At 44.3% G+C, this 23,260-nt stretch overlaps 1 protein-coding gene across 3 annotated transcripts in view; it reads right to left on the reverse strand.

The window, feature by feature from the left end:
• NRG1 (neuregulin 1) overlaps nt 1–23,260 on the reverse strand; it is a 292,420-nt gene that overhangs the window by 171,800 nt on the left and 97,360 nt on the right. The window contains exon 1 of one of the 3 annotated variants that reach the window (XM_029965406.1): nt 7,290–7,334. The exons of the other annotated variants lie outside the window; for them this stretch is intronic. The gene's annotated coding sequence lies outside the window, so the exon portion shown is untranslated. Of the gene's footprint in view, nt 1–7,289; nt 7,335–23,260 lie in introns of those variants that run through there. 3 annotated transcript variants of the gene reach the window in all.

Genomic DNA, 23,260 nt, shown 5'->3' on the forward strand with positions numbered 1-23,260 from the left:
TGGTACCAACCTCTATCACCTCTGCAACTGGATGTTACTAGGGACTCTGTTTAGTCATATCAAGTATGCATTCATGCTTCTGTAACTGTGTTCAAAGGGATTAACCATTACCCATAGAACATGGCATGTGGCTGACTCAAGGGTGAAACGAAAGCTATTAACGCTGGAGAAAGACACTGAGCAAGGCTCAGCCTGAGTCCATGTCTGAATGCCAAGCCCAAACTGCCTGACCTGGATTCCCCCTGCTTACAGAGGTGGAAGGACCATCAGCTCATAAAACCTGAGAGATGCACAGAGAGAATGAGGAAAGACTCCTAAGTGACCTGTCACAAATGGATTAACTTCTCCCTCTTCCTCCCTCACCTGTGAAGCCTGTGGACTTGGTTGTCAGAGCTAGGAGTCAAATGGCCCATAGTGAACAAACTACATAACACGGTCAATTTCCCCCCAAATCTAATGCTCCCACAGAAAATTACACAACCAGAAATGCAAAACCAGATACAAGTAGTAATCTGCGTGCAAATACAAAACTAGCAGTTACTCCAGGCAGGAGGTTATGTTAAAGATCTCTATCAGTCCCTTGTGAAATATCTTGCCTTACTTTCCTTCCATTGTTTTTGTTCTTCATTAACAGAAATAGAGTAGATGGGATAGACAGGGAGGAGAGGGAAAAAAGAAGGCAAAGGATGGAGGGACAAGAGGGCAGAAAGAAGGATGGAGAAAAGAAGGGAGGGAGAAAGAAAAGGATGGACGAAGAAAAGGACAAAAAGGCACAAAAGGAAGACAGTGGGACACATGACTGGAAAGGAGGAAGGGAGGAAAGAAGGGAGGAAGACAAAGAAAGAAAGAAAGGAAGAGAAGAAGAAAGGGGTGGAGGGAGTGTGGGAGGAAAGGACGAAGCGAGAGAATGAAGGAAAAGAGAAGAAAAGCATGCTCATGAACATCCCTGTGACCTCTCACTGGATGGTTTCATACTCTGATCTCATGACATCAGAGTAGAGTGTTTTCCAGGACTTAAGTCTACCAGTTTACCTGCACATCCACTGAGCTACAACATAACAACAGCCTTAACAACCCCAACTTGATTTTCAGGAGGCTGCCTTCCAAGCCGGCACCCTCACATCTTCTCATACCGGCGAAGCACCCACGGAGCCAAAGGGCTGAAGAACACCCCGATAAACCTTCCATACGGCTCGGCACAAAGCCCCGCAGCCCCGGGGGCAGGGTCGGCGGGCACCCCACGGTCCCCCCGCTCCCGCGGGCACAGCGCGCTCCCGCCGCTCCCCCTCGCGGCCGCCGCGGCACCGGCACGGGGCACCCCTCCCACGGCCCTCTTCCCGTCAGGTCACCGGCCGGGTACGTTCCCCTTCGCTATTAGTTCGACTGTTTTCGTTATTTTTAAAGCAGCGCTTCCACGGGCGCCTCCGCCTCTCCACTCCGTTGCGCATCCCTGGCACCGCCGCCGTGACTCTTCCCGTGCGAGTCTGCCGCTGTAGATTTCCTAGGGCGGGAACAAGATCCCGTCCCCGCGCCGAACCCACGACTCCGGGCACTTGAGGGAGCAACTGAGGGTTAACTGAAACACCTCAAGCACATTCAAGCAGCTCTTTGCACAACTAGCATGACTCATACAAAATACTGACACTTGGTTTGTTTTCTTGTATCATAACGGAACACGATAAACTATCAGTGCTGTTAAAGCCACATTCACTCTTGTTACTTTTGGAATGTTAGCAAAACACTGATTTGGTAGGAATTCATAGCATTTCCAGATCCTGACACGCTGTGACACAATTGTTCTTTGCTGTTTTGCTTTTGGTTATAACTACCTGTCTCGAAGGACTGTCAGATGCTTACAGATAGGGTGTAGGGGAAGGGAGATGCTTGGAAGAAAGTTTTCCACAGCTCTGCACTTAGCTCGCCTTGCTTCGAGAATAACAAATTGCCACTTAGTTGCCTAAAGTAGAACGTGTTGTCAAAGATGCTCAGTAGCTTCTCTTGTGATTTTTGTGGCTAGGCATTCACAAACTGAGCATCCAAAAAGTTTTTGTGCAAACCCCGTGTCTTCGACTCAATAGAGGAGATTAAAAGTGAGCTGCTCCAAATAGTGAGGGTTGAAGTCGCCTGAAATATCAGCTGCATAGGATCTTTTTTTTTTTTTTTAAACTTATGAGTGATGTTTTAAACTATCTCACTCCACCTTTTTTTCCTTCTTTTTCAGTTACTGCCTTTCTAGAAATCCGAGAAGACAAACTCAGATTTAAATCAGCTCACAAGTTTTGCCACATTTTAAAATCCTTGCACATCTTAGCAGATCTTGGCATTTCTGCACCAAACAAAAAAATTTTGTTCATCCTTCCCCAGCTATCAATATTTGCACAAAGTTCAGTACAGTTTCTGGATTTATTTCACAGCGGGAATATCTTTCTGTACACATGAAGGATTTGCTGGACAGTTGTACTGGTATGTCCTCACAATTCTGTTTGCATTCCCATGGCTGCAGTCAAGTAGTACTTGTAGTGTTAAGTCAAAAAAGTTTGAATGGTGACTAATCTCATTTATTTTAAAAAAACATGAACACATTCACATGCTTTTTGAAGGATTCACTCTCAAAAATGTTCTGAAGATTGTGTGAAATGTTTGGAGCATTTAGGTATTGCACACAGGTAAAGGGACTTTCCTCCCCCAAAAATGTACATGCATACCAGCAGCACACAAATATTTTGTCCTGGAAAAACCAGAAGTTGTTACTCCTTCTAAGCAGTAGTTTTCCTCTAGAAGTGGACAGGTTTTACCAGATATCACAGCTTTCATTCCATCTCCAAGGCTCTTGTCTTCAATAAATGCAAAATATTGATTCATCTTCTGATATCTCTTTATGAATATTGAGTATCAATTTAAACTTAGCAATCCTCAGACTGAGCTTTAATCTTCCCAACCAATCCCTGACATGAAACTTGGTTTACAATATGCTCAAAACAGTTTCTTCCTCAGAAAACCAAGCCTGCTACCAGGGCACACTCAAAGGTTCTGTTCAGTCACACTCATCTCATCTGAACTTTGTGCTGTTTATTCGGTCAAGTAGTCTCAAAGCTCTGGCATTTTATCTAATTCTAAATTAAACTTCTCAAAGGAGGTATTTATTTTCTATGTCAATGTCTGCAACCTCTCTTCTCTGGGCTCAGTAAGTGCAGATGTGTTCAGGACAACGCTGCTGAGGTTACCTCACTGAAATGGTGATTGAGACCCATCTTTGAGGCTCTTCCCTCTTCCCTCATGAACTGCGTTTCTGCACCAGATTGTTATGGAGCCTTGCTCTTCCTACCACTGCTACTGAACTAGAGAGTGGTTGACATAACCCAAGGCCAGAGTTCGCTGCTCTGACAGCACTGTCAGTGTTTGCCCACAATCAAGGTTTTTTCCTCAGAAACGTTTGACATCTTCTCACACTTTGTCCTTTCAAGCCCAGCAACCTCTCTCTCATCTTCTCTGCTAAGCAGAACCACCTGAAAACTCACATTCCCCAGGGTGTCTGGAAACACTTGACAAAGAGGCTGGGCAGCTGATGTGCTGTTACACCACCTCAGTGGTGTACCAGGAGGAATTTTTCCAGGGCTGATTCCTTTCTCTCACTTCAGTAGCCCCACCTTATGCAGTGGGCCCAGTCCAAGTCTCCCTGCTTGTGCTTTAACAACACCCTAAGTCAGGAGCAGTGCCTCTGTGAGGGGAAGAGTGCCACCCAACTTCAGCTTTCCTGCATTAGGTTTCCCTGCCCAGGCTGGATGTATTTTCAGTGTGCTGGCAATGCCCTAGGAAGCCCTGCTGGCAGATTTGTTGAGCCTGTCTGGGTACTCAGTCAGCATAGCAGTTTGGTGATACGACTTGGAGAAAAACTATGACCTTCTCTCCACTTATAATACTGTCTCCTCAGCTTTCCACCCCCTGTATTTATCATGGTCCAGAGTTCCCTGCTGAAGGAAGGTACGATCACTCTGCTCTTGACACAAGCCTGACAGAATCAGTTTGTTTGAGACAACTTATAGCAAGTGGAGGTAAATGTTCTTCTGCGTCATTTTAGTGACAAAGAAACCATAGCAATATGGACCTCCCCAAACTTCTGTAACAGAGCCCAGACTTCACCTGCCAATGGAAAACACTAAGATTTTTTTTGGTGTTACCACTGTACAGGTGAGCAGAGCAGGCCAAAGCTACTTCATCTTTTCTTCCAATAACTAACTTCTTTCTCCAGTGGCAGTTCTGGAGTTCCCAAGAGAGTTGTGACAGAATATAGTAAAGAAACATTTTCTCATACACTTTTTTCCACAGATAATAAAGCTGATTCTCAGCCTGTTGACAAGTTACCAATAAGACAATTATTTCGGACCCAGGATTGAAATATGTATGATGTACTTTGACAGCCATAAGCAGACTAAGTTGAGAGAAGCTATGATCGGAAAAAACAGCACTAAGAAAAAACTGAACACCTGCTGCTGATTTCTGTGCTAGTGCCAGATCTTAAAACTGAGGATTATCTGCAAATCACTGCTTTTTGTAAGGGAGACCATAAGTAGATTCAAGCTATTCACAGAGAAGAATACAACAGAGGGTACAAATCCTGACATAATTCAATTAAAGAGAGCAGGTAACTAAAAAGCAAAACTGTTTCGTGGCCTCTCAGACTGCACGTTCTAAACACACTAACTGATTATCAGGTATGACTGCAAAACTATTAGTGAAAAGGAGAAATTGTTGTCCCATAAAAGTCAGAAGGCTTTCATATTGTCCTTACTAAGTTTGTATAAGTAATAATTCAAGCTCTAATATGCTTGAACAGAGAGAATAAAAGTCCATTACATGAAATGCAAAGCTGTTCTCTTGCTATATCTTACATTAACCAATCTTTCTCTTCTGAAATATCAGCTCTTGTTTTAAATACCCCTCAGACCAGAAAATACCCTTAAGTAACAGGTGAGATAAAATCTATGTCACACTGCCAGTGTGACATTATCTGATTGTGAATCAAGTGTACAGTGATGGGTTATGCTGCATTTCATTCTCCCATTAGACAGACTGCATGGATTAGCTACATATGGGAACTATCCTGCCACATACACTCATCTTGGAAGGGATGGGATTTTAATTACATAAGATAGAAGAATGCTCAGTTCTTGCCCACACAGGAAACATTTGACTAGTAATGTCAGGTATGGATGAAGGCGGTACTCTTTCATACCTGCGAAAACATACTGGTGCCTTGGAGAACAGAGGTAAGGATTTGCCAGGAAAGTGGATTATTTCTGGTTCAAAAACTGACATATTTTGGCTTAGTAAGGAACTTTACCTTCTGGAGTTTTAGCAAATCTTAGGAGCTGGTATGATGTGAATCCTGCCTTGATGAACCTCAATCTACACTTGCCACCTTTCAGATTTTCAGATAAAACACTCATCCATGGCAGACATGACCAGACCACCAGAAGTGGGCATCAAACACACTTAGATACCTAAACTTTAGGTGACGTTTATTTGTGTGGATCATCTTAACTGTTATTCTAGCTCCCCTCATCAGAGAAAAAGACAAAGTTCTCCAAAATCTCTGCCTAGTTCAGAGTCAACATGGTTGGATTACTCAAAGACTGTCTTCTGTTTCACAACTCCTTTCACTACTTCCTCAGCAGCCTGCTCCACTGGAAAAAGAAAACTGTCTGCAGAGCTGGGAAAAGAAAGTTTTCCTTCAAAAATGGGATAAGATGCCACAGTACTCTGAGGTGCCCAGTGGGAAAATATATGTCTCCTTGACAGACTTTTCCTGTCACAAATTGTCCAACTTGTTACTGTCTTCCTGTTTTCTGTCAACCAAAAACATAAACAAAAAAACCCCAACACTTCAAATAGCCCAGCTGTCACAGATACGTTTGCCAGAGGTTTTAATGTTCCAAGAGGAGGTTAGTTTTAGCAGGAGATACTTACAATGCTTGTATAATGTAACAGCAAGCAGCATTATAAAAACCAGGGGAAAGAAAAAAAGGTCAAACAAAGTGTCTCTAGCTTGGCATAACAAGGGAAACCTCCCCTGCTGTACCCGAAACTCGTTTACACCCAGTGCTGAGCAGAGGCTGGGTGAACTGTGTCTCCAAACAATATAAAAAAGACGATACGTTGGGCAGTGCTAGTTTGTAAAGATTATTAGCCCAAAGGGATACCTTCAGCTCTGAATCACATGCATCCTCCCTGAGGGCTGATGGTTGAAGTCTAGACCAGCATCATATTGGTCACGATGCACTAAGCAAAATTAATATAGGTATATTCAGAAAGTTTTACCCTAGTGGGCTTTCTATTAATTTATCTATATAGGTAAAAAACCCAAAGGGAAAAAAAACCCAGACCCAAACTAGAAAATTGACTGCTTTTCGTATGCTTCTTTTAAAACATTTGTCTCCAAACAAGACGGAATTCAAAGAAGCTGGTAAACTAAACAGTAACTGCAGCTATACATTGCTTTTGCAAAAAGCTCAGTGTATCTGTAGATACCACTAGGCTTTCTGACAAAGTAGGTGGCATAAAACAAGCTCTCTAGGAAAAGCATCATGAGCTCATATGTGTTTGTACAGCACCAGGAGTCTTGATCTTGACTGGAGCATTCAGCTGACAGAAATAAGTAACTATGATGAGTGGGGCAGCCTGCTCAGCTGTGACCCTTCCTTTGGGTCCTGCTCCTGGACACCTACAGAACACGAGCCATCAGTGGCATGAATCCTTGTGCTTAATACTGGGGAGGCACAAGAGAAGCAACACGTGCTGCTAAGAGAGCGAAATGTCCTCTCTGATCACCCCCGAGTAATACCTGCAAGTTTAGACAAAATACCCCGCATGAAAGTTTGTCATCTGTTCAACTAAGCCAACTGATTTCTGGGGAAAGGAAGGGACAGAAAACCTGTTTTGTAATAGGAGAGATAGCCTCACGCCCTCCAAAAAATGAAGGGCTGAAAAAAAAAAAAAAAAAAAAAGAAGAAAGCGACAGCTGACTGAGAGCCTCGCAGGGTTTCGGGGCCCGTGGGAGGGAAGGAGGACAGCAAGACCGAACTGCGGTCGGACAGCCGAGGCACTCCAGGCAGCGCCGCTGCCCGCGCCGCTCCACGGGGCGGGAGCTGGGCGAGCACCGCCCCGGCGCGGAGGGTCCGCCGGGCGGGGCGGGCAAGGCGGCGGGGCCGGGGAATGTGCCCGCTACGTGCGGGACCGGGAAGGCCGCGGAGGCTCCGCGCGGGCTCCACCGCACCTGCCGACGGGCTTACCTGTGGCGGACCCGGGCGCCTCGCCCTCCTCCGGCGGAGCGGGCTTCTTGCTTCCTCCCCTTCCTGCCGTTGCCGCTTTTTTTCTCTCGGCCATCCCGGCTCGGCCGGCACCCGCTCCCGTGCCTCCGCCAAATCCCGCGGGTCGCCCCCTCGCCGCCACGGCCGATCGCTCGTCGGCTCCCGGAGCGCCCGAGGCTCCAGCATCCGTCGCTGCCGGCCGCCTGAGACTGGAGCCGCGAGTTCCTTGGAGTTTTTTGAAACCTCCTCTCCGGGCCTTTTTTTTTTTTCCTTACCCCCCCCCCCTCCTTCTCACCCCCTTTTTTTTTTTTTTTTTCTTTTTCGTTTTTCTTTCCCTTTCCTTTCTTTCCTAAAATAAAATATAACTCCAGCCCACGTACACACCCCTCGGCACAACGCCTTAACTAACGCCCGCCCCGGGCACCGCTCGCTTGCTCTCGGGAGGAGCCTCCACGGCCCAGGGCGCTGGGCGCCCCGGCCCGGCCCCGGGGGCGCAGGCACCGCGGCCCGGCGGGCCGGGGCGGGGCAAGGGCCGGGCAGGGCAGGACGGGGCGGTGTCGCAGCCTGGTGCCGGCCCCGCAGTCGGCAGAGCGGGGCACAGCGGTGCGGGAGAGCCTCGGGGACAGGCGCGGGCGCTCTCCCGGGGGCCACGGGTGGCCGCAGAGAGGGGTCGGAGAAAGCGAGAGGCGTCTGCGGCGCTCCTCGGGGTGCTCGCACCCTGCCGCTTGGGCACCTGCTTAAAGCTGCGGCTCCCTCTTAACCTGCGAGGTTACCGGCGGCGCCGCTCCCCCCCGGCGGCGGGGGATGCTCACGGGAGACGGGGGGTTTGCAAGACTAACGTGCGCTCCCCCACCTGGTGCTTTGCAAGGGGGTCCTGCCCCCGGGGAGGTCGCACTGTTCTCGGTGTGGGTCCATTTCTACTTCGGTGACTTCTCACGGGGCTGATCCCACAACCACCAGTTCTCACAACCGAGGGTGTCGGTCAGGTAGAGCTTGGCTGCAGTCCATGGGTGAAGCTTCACCCAATACAGCCGTACTCGAGACAGCTGTAAAGTAACTGGTAGCAGTGTAAATGCACCAAACTGAACTTCACCATCATCTGGAGAACTTAAGGAACCTGTGTATAATTGCTCAGCACCATATTCCCTGATGATGCAGATAACTGTTATCAGTAGGAGTTGCACTGAACACCGTTAGGTGGGAAACACAACACTCTGAAAAGTTACAGAACAGATCTGCACAAACTACTTAAAATCCCGCAATGGAAGGTTTTCCCTGTATGCTTGGAAAGGTCGTGCAACATAGAAAACCAGATGGGATCAGAATCTAAAACTAGGATTGCTACTTTGCAGTCCTTAGTGATTCTTCCTTCTCTTGAGGAGACAGTTATGCATGTCCCTTAGACTGAAAAAAACCCACTTACACTGATCACCATGCACAAAAGGTGCTTTCAAGTTGGTTTTCTTTATTCTTAGATTGAAATAATTAAAAAAAATTTCCCATATCAAGACCCAAAAAGACAAAACACTCTGAACCCGATATATACTGGGTTCTTCCTCTTCTTGGTTGAAAGTTTTGAGGCTAGGTTTTTTCAAGACACTCTCTTGCAGCAAGAAGCTTTTGAAGAAGCAGTGGGTAAACAGCATTTCGAGTTCTCAGCATTTGGACTTTGAAACAAACACAAAAAAACCCCCAATGTTATCTCAGTCCTATCACTGTGGTGAAAGAAGAGCAGCGAACTACACCGACTGCAAAACATTAAGTCGAAAAAATTATACTTCCTCAGAGTCCTGGTGATAACAGCATTAGTGAACAAATCAAATTAAGGCGGGGGGGAGAGCAAGTGGAGAAGGAAAGACATGGGTACAATTCTTAACACGAAAAGTTACAGATGCATTCGAGTCACATTTTGGATTTCTTGACTGACAGCGTTACGACATCCTTTCTCAAACGTGCTGCACCGAAATTGAGGGAATAAGCCCCAGTCAGGGCGGGGAGAAAGGGCAAACCTCACGGAAGAACAGCTGGAGATGGGAAAGATACTACTGCGGCAGTAACTCGGTATTTCCTTAAGGGGTCACTACTCAGCAAGGAGGAAGCCTACCCTGGCAAAACGTAAGGGACTCTCTTGGCTGCCGAAGTGTACTTTTAAATAATCTCGGCGTGACCTGGTTTTCTGTACACTGCAAAATCTAAATAATCAAAGTAAACATTACCTTCAGGCCGTGTTCATTAGCATTAATCCGTCATCTCAGAGAGTTATCAGCACTGAGGCCCTGCGAGCAAGCCGCAGGATGGACACCCCCCCCCCAAAGACTCTTTCTTTTTGGCAGTGTGATACTGGGGGAAGACCCCAGCAGCCTGAGAATGCATTCAAAACGAAAGCCTAAGAACAATACCCCAGAATCCTGAATTCCTGCACCTTTTCTGTTAGAAGTGGGAAATTTCTTGAAAAAACATATCAGAAATGTGCTCTGGAATAAGCCTACTATTCCGAGAAGAAAGGTTATAATTCATTTTAGGCAATGTGTCATAGATCCACTGCAGAAGGGTGTGATTTGCTTCTGTATACATCAATGCCAAAGAATTAGGCATTGCTTGTAGCATATAAGACTGCCTCTCCTCCTTTGCTATTGACAGCTATGAGATACTTCAACAGAGTGGGTAGCAATTGATTTAACACTATACTAAAATTGCCATTTTACCCCCTCAGAACTGTGAGTAGAGAGCTGGCTTGTCAGAGGTTGGTCTGAAAATGCCCTATGTACAACAATCTTCTGAGCTGACAGTTCCTACAGCCAAAGGACACTTTGGACTTCTGGAAATAGAGCAGTGCAACCATTTACATGATTTCAGTGGAGTGGAAGCCATAGCCCAGGCACGTTTCCCAATCTCATAAAAATTACACAGTTGCTTGGGGAACAGCAGTCAAACTTTCAGGTACTTTCATGATTGGTTCATCACAGGTAAGGTAAAGGTAAAGGACAGGTAAAGGAATCACAGGACAGGTAAAGGAATGCTGCCTACTTGTCACAAACACACAGGCAGAGACCACGTATGGAGCTTTTACTCATTCACCTTCTTGTTGTCTCCATCCATGTCACCTTCTTCAGTATAAAAATTAAGATCTGGCTATGCCCAAGTTCATCTCACTGTTGGTAGCCTGGCTATTCTGGACCTCTGCACTTTGTGAAATTATTTACATCACATGAAGTGAATGCAGAATGCTGCTAAGTCTAATTTTTCACTCATATATATACACATATATATATATATATATACACATGTCTGCAAAATGTAATGCAGGGAAAAAGAGACAGATCAGTAAACAAAAATAAACAAAAAGTGCTCCAGAGTAACAAGCGGTTGAATAAAATGTCAACAATCTGAATTTTTTTTGCTTCTAAGTTAATTTTTACAAATATTCTGGTCACAGAAAAGGGCCCTAATTACAAATACTTAGAAATTCCAATGCCTTACCAAGAGAGCAAAAAAATGGTTTAACACTTTTTATTTTCCTTACAGAAAGTGTACTCATTTAACAAAATCAGTTCCTGAATTAACAACTAAATTCATAGCTTAACCCTATTCTCCGTCTTCTCTTAAACTCAGGACTGCCATTTTCTCTTTTTCTTCATTTTGTGGTCATTTAAAACCCATGGAGACAGGTAGGAAGACTATCTGCATAAACTGCCTGTTGCCCCTCCATTGGTAGCAAGGAAAGAGTAAGAAAGACCATCCTAAACAGAATTCAAGAGTAAAGATGTATGGTAACCATAACTGTGAATGAAACTATTCTTATATTAAGTTGGACTCGAAATTCTGCCAGCAGCTGAGCACCAGGTCTCTGACATCAACTCAGCTGAGTCAGGATAACAGTACCTTTTGTTCTACTGACCTTATGAAGATGCGAATCTTGATTACCCAAAAGTATCCCAACAGTGGTTTAAAGGTCAAGCCAACATCTTTGGCAACAGCAGCAATTGTGACAGGTGATGACGTCCCAGTAACGTCTCTTTTCAGGAAATGGCACATTTCAGAGTTGTTTGTACAAGTGTCTGTATATATGTTCCTACAAAACAAGACCTGATGGCCTCCAATTTACCAACAGTTTTAACAGACTGGACTTGTGAAACTTCAGGAAACTTTCACAAGGTAAATTGGTACTTCAGCATGTAATGTTTCAGAACTTTTTAGATCATCCAGTCACAACTATAACAATATATATATGCACATATATATATATATATAAACAATTCTAGCCCCATTAGTGTGCAAGACATTGATGCTGTTTGGTGTGGGCTGAATGAAAAAATATCTTTGTACAATTAATTAGCGTCTTCCTCAGAAACACATCCAGCCAAAATTTCTACAGACTACTACACTCCTGTAAAATGTCAATAGTTATAACCAAGGATATGGTCTGTGAAAATAACTAAGTAAAAAAAGGCATGGAAGGTGAAAATCTATTAATAGGAATAATTTGGCAGCCCCTGTTTGAATCCAAACTACTCCAGCACTGGCAGTGAGGACTGTGAAGACTGACAGCTCTCTCATTTCATCGGTGTGACTCCACTGACAAGTGTTCAGTCCAGACATTGTGCTCTCACGGAAAAAAATCCAAATTAATTTCAAAGAGTATATTACAACTTCATTCAATTGCTGTGTGGATATTCTAATTCAGGACAAAAAAAATTATGAAATTAAGTTCAGACCAATTTTCTTGGTAAGGTAATGAAGTCTAATCACACTAAAAGCACCTTTGATTAAAAAAGCTGAAAGAGAACTTTAATGCAGTTTAACAAATTCACATTAAATACATAATTTTTTTGGATCCAGACAGATTTTTCTCTGTTGGCAAGAGTTCAGTGGCCAAGTGTGATAATCCCCATTGTCCTGGAGCACTCACAATAGACCAACAGGTCTTCCAAATTAGACTGGCACACTCTATGCGTAAATCCATGGTTAATTTGTACCCCATCACAATGAGCACACAGTCCCTATCTCTGTGGTGACTCTTACCAGAACAGATGTTGGTACCAACCCCTTCCAAGCCTGTACCTGCATGCTCAGCAGTCTCAACCTGTGCTCTGCCCAGTGAGTTTAGTACTGTTATTTCTGCCTCTGGGCCACCATGTCACACAGGTTTATCTGTATGTCTGTACGTTGCCTAGTCTTAACATGATGAGCATGGTAGAATTCTGGATTCTCTGATTCTCTGTGACCAACCTCTGCTGCAGCAACAAGCTGACCTGTCCTGCAGTAAGCTGACTGACAGAGCACTGGCACCAGCCTGCATCCCTGCCACATTGCAGGACCAAAAATTATGCTGCAGAGAGAGTGCAATTAACCGAGGTCTGTGATTATCCCAGTGTCCCTGACTAAATCACTTGGCTAGTCTGATGGGTCACCAAGGGCTCCACTTTGTACTGCCCTTGCTCCACCAGCTTTGTGAAGAAAACAGAATCCTTTTGCAATCATCTGGTCCTGCACAAGCACTCTGGAGTGTGCTCTGCCTGCACTGCCCTCTGAGGTGTTTACAGCCTTCTCCACGAGATTATCTCAATGGTATGCAATCTCCAAGATATATGATCTTCAAAACACCCCTGTGGCTGTGTGGCAAAGCTACTAGCCTCTTTCCTTACAGAAGGGGCAAAGGAGTTAGAACTGAGAGGGGAATTAGACCAAACAGCTTTCAGGTGTGGAGCTCCAAACTCTTCATGATCTGACCATCAAAACAATATCCCAAGTTAGGCACACAGGCTCCACATTCATCACTTGAGGAGTGCTCAGTGCCTGATGGTGGGAATCACAACTGCCATGTCTGTTAAGCAAGAAACCAACAAAATGTTAACAGTAAAACAAGATTTCTCATTGAAGCTTAGGAGGCTTTCAACACCACGCTACAAGGAGGTGCATTCAAACAAAAACACCAGAAAAAGAGGAGATGCTATTTGAAAAGGGATGTAACAAGAGACTGTTTCCCTTCTACCTGTGTTAACAGACCAGTGGTGGAAAATGTCCTCTCCCCAAGGGGGAGAAACCTGAGTTCAGTTCCTTCATCTGTGTAAAGAGATGTAAGTGCACTTCTCTCATCTCTCAGGAGCTAGTCAGGCTCTTAGGCACCTTTGCAATAAATTTTGGACTGGTGAAATACTTAGGAGAGCAGGAACTAGAACTGAAACCACCCTTTCTTTCACAAAAGCACTCTGATCAGTACTACACTTCTTTACTCAGTCCCATTATGTGATGGGACAACTGCAACTAGACCGACCGAGGATATTCTCTCTTGTCTAAACATACCAACAGGTCTAGCCCCATGGACCACACATGCAGATGTACATTTTTTGTGTGCATTTCACTGAGAGCTCAGCTAAATGTCCTGCTGGTAAATGCAGAAATTGTTTGGACCTATTCTGTCATTAATATACAAAATGAAGGATGTGACTTCCCCTATGTACATACCTCCTGACACACACATGTTCACAGCTAATTCAGAACTGCCCTGGTTCAATTGGAGCTTTTACTGCCCATGAAAATCAGCTAGATGAGCACCAGTAAACAAAAATATGTTGCATGTGGGGAGACGACACTCTGTGTGGGCTTTGTCTTGTCCATAACTCTTCTTATTTAAATCCCAAGCAAAAATGAATAAATAGAGTGTGAGAGAGGGTGTACAGTCACTGCAGCTTTGTTTTAAGGTCTTTCATCCAGTGAGAAAATTAAGATGTGTCTAATCAATGCCTGAACCAGTGGTAAGATTCTCTGCTGTGTTTTATCTGTGTGTAGCTCATGCTGTAAAGAGTAGTGTGATTAATTACAGTGTCCCTGGTTAAATCTGTGGTTTAGCAGGCATCATATTAAGCACAGAAGTATTTCTATGACAGCTACTTTGCTTAAAGCCAGGCACAGACTTAGGTATCTTTCACAAATGGGGTTTAGGAAAGATTGTTCTTCCAGAAAGTTTTCATGCCTTTTCCTTTCTAAATAAGTGGAACTTTGGATATAGTGTGTCTGATATGCCATTCCTCCTATCAAAGTTTCTCAGCTTCAAACTTCACTGAGAATTTTCTCTGAGTAATATGTTGTTTTCACTGAGTTGCTTCAGAAAGTTGCATGCATTTCCCATCACATCCAAGCAAAAGATAATTTTGGTAGGCTTGCCTCAAAAAGAGAAATATGGTGTGCAGGGGTATCATTTCATGCTGTGAAATAAGGATTGAAGCAAAAGGTTAAATAGGAAACTAGTCAAGTGGTAAATTAAAGCCCAGGGAAATCCAGTTATTTCAAGCCTCAAAAAATGTTTTGAAATTGTGTTTAACACAGTGCACTGGTGGGTAGGGTGGAGGTGGGGTGTTACCTGCAGACAGGCCAGAGCAAAAACTATGTATTTGTCTGTTTTGAACCCTGCCTACCATTGTGGGGGGAAATGTACCCCAAATACACCTGGGTGCTCTGTAGGTATCCCAAGAACACAGCACCTGGCTGACATACAGGAGCTGGGAGCATCCATCCAGAAAATTGCTCTCTACATGCCTCATTCTTATAATCTCCTTTAGGAGCCTGCTCCTGGCCAGTATTAGAAAATGGATATTAAGCTGGATGGGACTTCTGTTTGACCCGGAATGACCAGTTCAGTATTCTTTAGTCTGGCATCCAATTAAACAAGTGTCTAAGGTTTCATGTCACCATGAGGCTTCATTATATTTCTGAAAGCAAGTGGTGAGTTTAGTGGTCTGTGAATGCTGGTTTAGAGTTTATAGGAAACTTGTTCCTTCTTCCCAGGCTAATTAGTTTCCATTCTTCCACATGTGTAGTGACATGGTGTGAAGTCCTGTTGCCCTACCCTTCTGTCACAGTCAGGGTGACTGAACCCCCATGATCATTGTCTCCTACCTCCTCATTTTGGGGCATCAGAAATTACCAAGCTACACACTTTACAAAAGTTTACCAAGGGGAGGTTAAAAATACATTTTAATTTTTTTTTCTTTTTCGTGGCTTTGCAAAATCATGAACAAAGGTATTACTGGTTGAATACTGCTGGTGAGAAAATTGAATTTAACATAAAATATTGGACAAAGGGCTAAATATAACTTCATTTGGCAAAAGGTGGGGTATCGAAGGTAGTGAACGCAATGTGAAAGTTGAAATAAAATGCAGAGGTCAGACCCATGGGTCTGGAAAATTAGTATGGCTCCTTTGAAGTTTATGGAAATAGAGATTTTCATGTCTGAAAATCTGGCCGTACCACATCATGACTATTTCCAGATGATCCTTAGTCCAAACTGTATAGACAGCAAATGCTTTTGCTGTTTGCTGACTAATTCCTCCCTTTCTAAAGGAAGTCTGAATATGGAGTCAGGCTGGAGAGCCTCAGCAGCGTAAGCATTCTGCTACAGTCAGATGGCTGTGATTTCCTCTCTGGATGGAACTTGTGTGGAATATTCTGTAGACAGAGCTCTTTCCAGATCCTCAGGTCATACACACACACACACACATACGGAGTGTGCTGTGGGGCCACTGATCCCAGTAAACACAATTCTTTAACACGCTTGAAGACCTAAATACATGTATATTTAGGGTTTTTTGGATCACTGAAAAATTTCTACAGGTTCTACTGCCAAGTTTCAGTGCTTAAAAACACAAATAACTGTGATCGGGATACTTCCTTCTGAGGCAAAGTTTTTAAAAAACCTTCATTAATCCTACTCCTATGAAAACAATGCAGAAATCAGTTGTCAGGAAATAAAATGTGCGTTGCCTGTGTCACTAAATTCTTTCAAGTGGTTTTTATTGACTCATAAAACATTAAAAACTGAGCCAACAGGAATCCTATTACCCTAAATGTACTAGTCCTATGCAGCTTGCTAGCAAAGCACTGAAAGTTGTGGGAGCACCTCACCAAGCAGAGAAAGGAAGTATTTTAATGGCAATTCCTCCTGCAAGTTTACTCATGAGTTACAATTGACAATGAATGTGCTATTCCACAAGCTCAGACCTTTGCCTGTTCATGATTAACCCACGGAAAGACTGCAAATATGTTGGTACTAAGGGAGCATATAAAAGTGGTATTTGTTAATTTGATTGCTATGTGCAGATCTATGAGGGCCCATTATGCAAACCCATATAATCCTGTAATTTGCTCCTGAACTATTCACCACAGCTGCTGCAGAGAATTTGGTAATCCAGAGTCGCCATCTCAGCTATGTGATTAGTAACCAAAATCACAGAGTTTATACTTGGAGATGGGAAGGTAACATTTATAACCAAAACCGGGTCTGAATCTGATAACAGGAGACACAACAGCCACAGTTTCCACTCCATACAGATTTCTATTCTCTGCCAAGGGGTATTAACTATTCTGTAAGGTTTTGTTCTGCAGGTAAGCATTAGCCAGCCTCCTATTAGCATTCGTTAAGTCTGCTAATTTAATTGTGTGGTATCTCCAGAGAAAATGACTCTACAACAAAAGCAAAGAGAATACAATTGATCAAATCCTGACCATTTGATAAGAACCTGTCAGGGAAAGCTGTTGCTGTGAAATACTGTGTGGAGCACCAGTAACTGATGTGTTCACACTCAGTGGTTGTAGGACAGCACTCGTGGTAACAACGTATTGAACAAAGAAAACTAAGAGAAGACATTTTTGTCAAGTTTTTTCACAGGGGATCAGTTGCCCAGGGACACTGACTGAAAAAACCCAACTCCAAAGGGCTTTGTAACACTGAGCAAGTGTCCACATCCAAGAAGAGTATCCCTGGGGAATGCACACTTCCAGTGCTATACAATATGTTAAGACTTAGCGAAATAATACCTGCAGTTTTATTCTATCATACTACAACAAATAAAAGAAACCTTTTCTTTCAATATTCTCAGTATGCTGTTATTCCCCATATTTCCAATATTGTCAATATGCTGTTGTCAGAGAGTGAAGCAACATGTATTGCCACAATTAATGTCACATCACAGAGACTGAACACATGATAAAGAGATTAAAGACAATTGACTTATTTGCAAACACTAAACTCATCTGTATGGTTTTCAGTGATGCAGGATCATGGTAAGCAACAAAACAAGAGGCATTCTACTCTCAGTCTGTAGTGTGAGAAAACTGGAAAAGATAATATTGTTTTGAATGCAAGGGCTTGGGAGCTTAATTGAAAACTGGATATTTATCTGAATTGCCTAAGAAACATCCAGAACAACTCCTCAACAGGCCAAGAGAAAAAAATGAACAGCACACCAAAAATTCATGCAAATGTCAGGTGAATATAGCATGGCTGTTTCGTCCCATTCCAGAAATATGAACAAGATGCGAAATGTGAGAGAAATGCAGGGAACAAAAAACAAAATTGGGAGGAAGGAAAGAAACAAACAAAAGCCCCAGCACAAATCCACACTCTGCCAGAGTCCTGAAACTGTAGGCTATCTAGTGCCACTGAGCTCCCTTTCTCTGGCTGCAGGATGAACAGGTTTCCCCATGTGCTTCTTTCAACTTCTGGAGGCAGAACTGGAGTCCTTTTGAGTTAATGACAGGAATAAAAAACCAAAACACTGCTAGCCTGTGCTTCTGAAACACCTTCTGAAAAACCTTACTAGAGCCTCTCTGTACAGTTACCATTTAACAAAGTGCAAAGTAATGGATAAAGAAATCCCTTGTGTGCGGGGGTTGGATTGCAGTCTGCAATGGCAGATGGTCCAGCAGGTGCATGACTTGTCTGTAGCAACAGGATGCAAAAGATATTAAAGAATCTGATGAAGTGTCTGATGGTCAGGGACACCTCAAGAAAATAAGTCACGTTGATACAGATCCCAGTGTTCTGGCAGAAGTGAGTGAGAGATTGTCCTGAGTAAAGTGCTGAGAGGGAGAGGATAAGCTGAACCAGTTTGGAGGGAATAATTAGCTAGCAAGAGTTGCTGTAGTAAAACTAAAATAGTTAAGGATCAGCAAAGCAATCAAGTGCAAATGCTGTTCCCTGTGAACAACTGGAGGAGGCAGGTCTAGTTTTGAAATGTCATTTTTCTGAACTTACTGTAGTTTTTTCAGGTAAGCTAATAGCTTTGGCAGGCTGAAATATGATGAAGACAAAGAAACTCTGTGCTGTGACTTCCCTTGGAGCTGAAAAGTGACTGCCCTAGCACCCAGGCTGACCCTACACTCTGTTGCCTGAGGATGTGAATGGATACAATAAGCAGACTGACCAAGGATAGAAGTATCAACATTCAGCCGGTTTTGGTGTCTGAAATGTTTGGGAAGCAGGATTCAGTCTCCTGTGGCCCCAGTGTAGCTCTGTATGAATGCCAGATTTGCTCAAGAGAGGAGAGCTTTCCCACTCCCATGTGTTCATTGTTTTTCATTCATTTGTTCAAGATGATAGTTTTAAAACCTTTAATTATTTGCATTTTGGGCTGAAGACCATGGTGTTTTGCCCCATTTGCCCTACGTTCTTTAAAAGCATAAATATCCTTTACCAAAATCCCCCCTTGCATGTCCATTTCTTCCAGTTTGTCAGTACACACTCTCGAACCCTGCTTTGAACTTCTTCATTCTGCAGAACCCCCACTTCTCTTTCGGGGAGGAAATGTTGCTGATCCAACCCCTCATCCTCAGTTGAAGCTGCACCCACTCACCCAACACAATATCCGACCCATACTTCAGACGTTGCATGTAATGTTTGCAGGTTGTGGTTACATTTTAAACAGTTTATCTTTGTTCTTGCCAGTCAAAAATGCGAAGAATTTACAGACAAGTTTAAACAAAAAGGTGAGATCTGAGTCAGCTTCTTCAGTCATTGGTGATTTTACATGGTCAATTAATTACTATTGACTTTAACATCCACGAATGCCTTCTGGTAATCACCAAGGAAATGACAGCGTTTGCCTTCATGTAAACATCTGGTAATAGCTCTTTGGAGAAGGACCTGGGGATCCTAGCAGACAGCAGGCTGTCCATGAGCCAGCAGTGTGCCCGTGTGGCCAAGGCCAGTGGTATCCTGGGGTGCATTAGGAAGAGCATTGCCAGTAGGTCAAGGGAGGTGATCTAGCCCTCTACTGAGCTCTAATCAGGCCACATCTGGAGTACTGTGTCCAGTTCTGTGCTCTTCAGGGCAAGAGAGATATGGAACTCTGTGAGGGAGTCCAGAGGAGGACTATGGAGATGATGAGGTGACAGGAGCACCTCACCTGCGAGGAAAGGCTGAGGGAGCTCGGCCTGTTTGCTTGGGAAAAGAGAAGACTGAGAGAGGATCTTATAAATACATACAATTTTCTGAAGGGAGGACATCAAAGGGGTGGAGCCAGGCTCTTCTTGGTGATGTTGAGCCACAGGACAAGAAACAGTGGGCAGAAACTGATGCACGGGAAATTCCACCTGAACATGAGGAAGAACTTCTTTACTGTGCAGGTCACCAAGCACTGGAACAGGTTGGCCAGAGAGGTTGTAGAGTCTCTATTCCTAGAGATATTTAAGAACTATCTGGGGTGAGATCCTGCTCACCGTGCTCTAGGAAGACACTGCTTGAGCAGGGAGGTTGGACCAGACAATCCACTGTGGTCCCTTCCAACCTGACCCCTTCTGGAATTCTGCAATTCCCTGAAAGTGAAGTGCAAGGTCCTACACCTGGGTCATGGCAATCCCAGACACACCTACAGGTTGGGCAAGGAAGTGATTGAGAGCAGTCCTGCGGAGAAGGACTTGGGGGAGATGGTTGATGAAAAATTCAACATGAACTGGCAATGTGCACTCACAGCCCAGAAAGCATCAAAAGGAGTGTGAACAGCAGGTTGAAGGAGGTGATTTCCCCCCTCTGCTCTGCTCCTGTGAGACCCCACCTGGACTGCATACAGGTGTGGTGTTCCCAACATAAGAAGGACGTGAAACTGTCAGAGCAAGTCAGAGGACTTGTTTGTAAAAGGAAGTTCGTAAGAGGACTGGAGCACCTTCCTCATGAAGGCAGTCTGGGAAAGTTGGGGCAGTTCAGCCTGGAGAAGAGAAGGTTGCATGTACACCTCATAGCATGTACACCTCATAGCAACCTTCCAGTATCTGAAAGGGACCTAGAGAGAAGCCTGAGAGGGACTTTTCCTCAGGAACTCTGGTGATAGGACAAGGAGTAATGGGTACAAACTGGAAGAGGGGAAATTTAAGGAAGAAATTCTTTACCAAGAGAGTGGCAAGACACTGGAACAGGTTGCTCAGGGAGGTTGTGAATGCTCCAACCCTGGAGGTGTTCAAGGCCAGGTTGGATAAGGTCTTGGGCAACCTGGTCTAATGGAAGGTGTCCCTGCTCATGGCAGGGGGATTGGGACTAGGTGATCTTTAAGGTCCATTCCAACCTTCTGTGATTCTATGATTCTGTTAAATGTTGTCAGTTCCTGAAGACTGTCAGGAGCACCATTCCTCTGATTTAACTGGAATAATTCTCAACTTTTAGGGGATCCTCATAATTACCTCTTGATGAGCAGAGGTGGAAGCTCAAACGTGATGCAATGTATCAATATGTTCAGGGAAACACGTGAGAGCTATGGCAGAACCATAAGGATGCCAGCTCTTCAAAATGTTTTCCCAGCAATCTGCAGAGCACCTTTTTATCTGAGATCTTTACTCAGGACACTAGATGTTGCCTTTTTGTTCCTTGCAGGCTGTGTTGCTGGTGAAGTCAGGTGGTCCCAGTCTGAGACAGGGTGCAGGGCACATGAGACCTGCTCTGCCCTTTTTGCCTGTGCAGACAGGCTGCCCCACCAAGTGGCCTTACCTGTAACACACCACCAGCTGCAACCTTTCTGAGGAAGGCTGGCCACATCAATTTAACCACAAAAGGTCATGTCTATTGCTCATGTAGATCAGTGAGAGATTATTATTACAGGCATTGCACCAGACACAGAAACAGTCATTGACAGGAAGAAAGGAGTGAGTTGGAGTGGGACCCTTACACTTTGCTGGACTAACCACACGTCACTTTCAGAAGTGTTGCTCTCTGGGATAGGGGAAACAGTTAAAACAGGTTTTGTTCCCTTTTCATGGACAATGGTTCAAAACAGCACTGATTTAACCCGTCTGATAGTAAATTCCCAGTAGTGCATAGAGGGCCAGATTCTGCCCTAGGATGCCACCAGGTTGCCCCCCAGGTTGCATAACAGTATCTCCAGTGTATGGACTCACAGGTCATGCTGTAGCCATTTTACTGTCTCTGAAACTGTCCATGGAGAACCATGTCACCACCCCAATGAAGGCTATGGATGACTGTGTGCCTCCCTCCTTCTTTCCTGTTCTTCCTATTCTCTCTCTCATCCACAGCTCTTTGAGGCCTCTCAACTTTTTGGGGGATGGACATGCTGTGGTAAGGTACTCCAAAAGCTGAAGTTTGGGTGTCTGGGGTAAATATGAGGCCCAAGGTAATCAGTAGGGCTGCAGAAAGAAAGGAATACAGGGATGCCATAAAACTTTCAGTCCAATTAAAAAATAATATTGGAGCTTAATCCTTGTTGTACTACCACTCTGCCATCGACAAAGAGGGGGAAAATTTGGAGTGTGTTAGGCAAGACTGAAACGCATGAGAGCAGAACTAAAATACTCCAGTAGAGTATTTTCTTGGAGCCAGGTTAGCTTAGCTTAGAAGGCAGAACACTAGAGTCCAGGTAAAGGAATTGGAAGATTACAGATGAAAAACTCTTCCAGATCTTTACCAGTGCATGGATTTCATGGTTTTCACCAGTTCATGGGTTTCAATGGATTATCTCCACTCAGGATAAGATCCCAAGTTTCAAATAGATAGCTCCACGCACAGTAGGGCTGGTGCTCCACCAAAACAGTAGACTCATGTTAGGAACTTTTGGGAAAGAAAAGGAGAACAAAATGGAAAACATCTCTGTGCCAAACATGGTTTGCAGTCACAGTAAGAAAAAGAAGAACCCTGTGCAGTTCTTGTCCCTGCATCTGCTCTGGGTAAAGTACAAAGAAGAACCAGACAGATGGCTAAAGACATGCAGTCTGGTGGATGTGGTGGAGTCCCATGTGCTCCATAGAATTGGAACAGAGAGGGAATTATTAGGGAATCATTGAAGTAAGGAACATCAGTAAAGCCAGAAAACGGCAGTTTCAAACACAAGTCCTGTTATTTTCAAACATGAAAAGGAGTACTTTTTCACCAAACATTTAAATATATTGTGGAACTACTTATCACAGGACGTTGTGGAACTCTTTATTGCAGGACATTGTGGGTGGTAAAGGTTTGCATGGAGTTTGAAACCGATCTGATAAACTTATGGACATAAAGGGATTTAGGACCTATTACATCTAAACTCACTGCCCATGAAACTCAAGTTCTTGGAAGCTGGGAAGTCTTTCCCAAATATCCCTCTCTGTGTGCCTCCCATGTCCTTCTACTCTTTGCTTGGCTAGTCTCAGGGGCAGTACAGTGAACTAGATGGTCTTCTGGCCTCAAATAAATTTAGGCAAACCACCCTTGTTTTTGCTGTGATCCAGCTTGTTCCTCTCTTCCCCCCTGCCCCCAGTTTATAAGTTCTGTGGGGCAGATGTCTTGTATAGGAGAGAGGGGTGATCTCCTTGGCTCAGGGCCCATCATACTTCATCCAGTTACTGGGTTCTGTTTGGGGCCCCAGAGAGGTGAGACAATGACAAAGCAGAGAGGCTGCAGGAGGCCTATGGCTTTGTGGGACTTCAAGGAAGAGCTGATTCCCCCTGGAGCAGAGATGGGTTTGGGGCATGTGACGGCATCCTGGCAGTGCCTGGTGGAAAGGGGAGTGACAATGGGCATTAGCTGAAGCTAGAGAGGTTCTGGCTGGAGATAAAGGCACACTTCTTCCCCGTAGTGATAGCCAGGCGGTACACCAGGACTCCGGGGAAAGCTAAACTTTATCTTTAGAGGTTTTCAAGACACAATTTAAAAAGTCCTTGTAAAGCCCTGGGTAAAATTCCTTAGACTCTCTCACTG

This window comes from Manacus vitellinus, unplaced genomic scaffold (assembly GCF_001715985.3).
Source record: "Manacus vitellinus isolate BGI_N305 unplaced genomic scaffold, ASM171598v3 scaffold_9_pilon, whole genome shotgun sequence".
In the NCBI taxonomy this organism is placed as follows: Eukaryota; Metazoa; Chordata; class Aves; order Passeriformes; family Pipridae; genus Manacus; species Manacus vitellinus.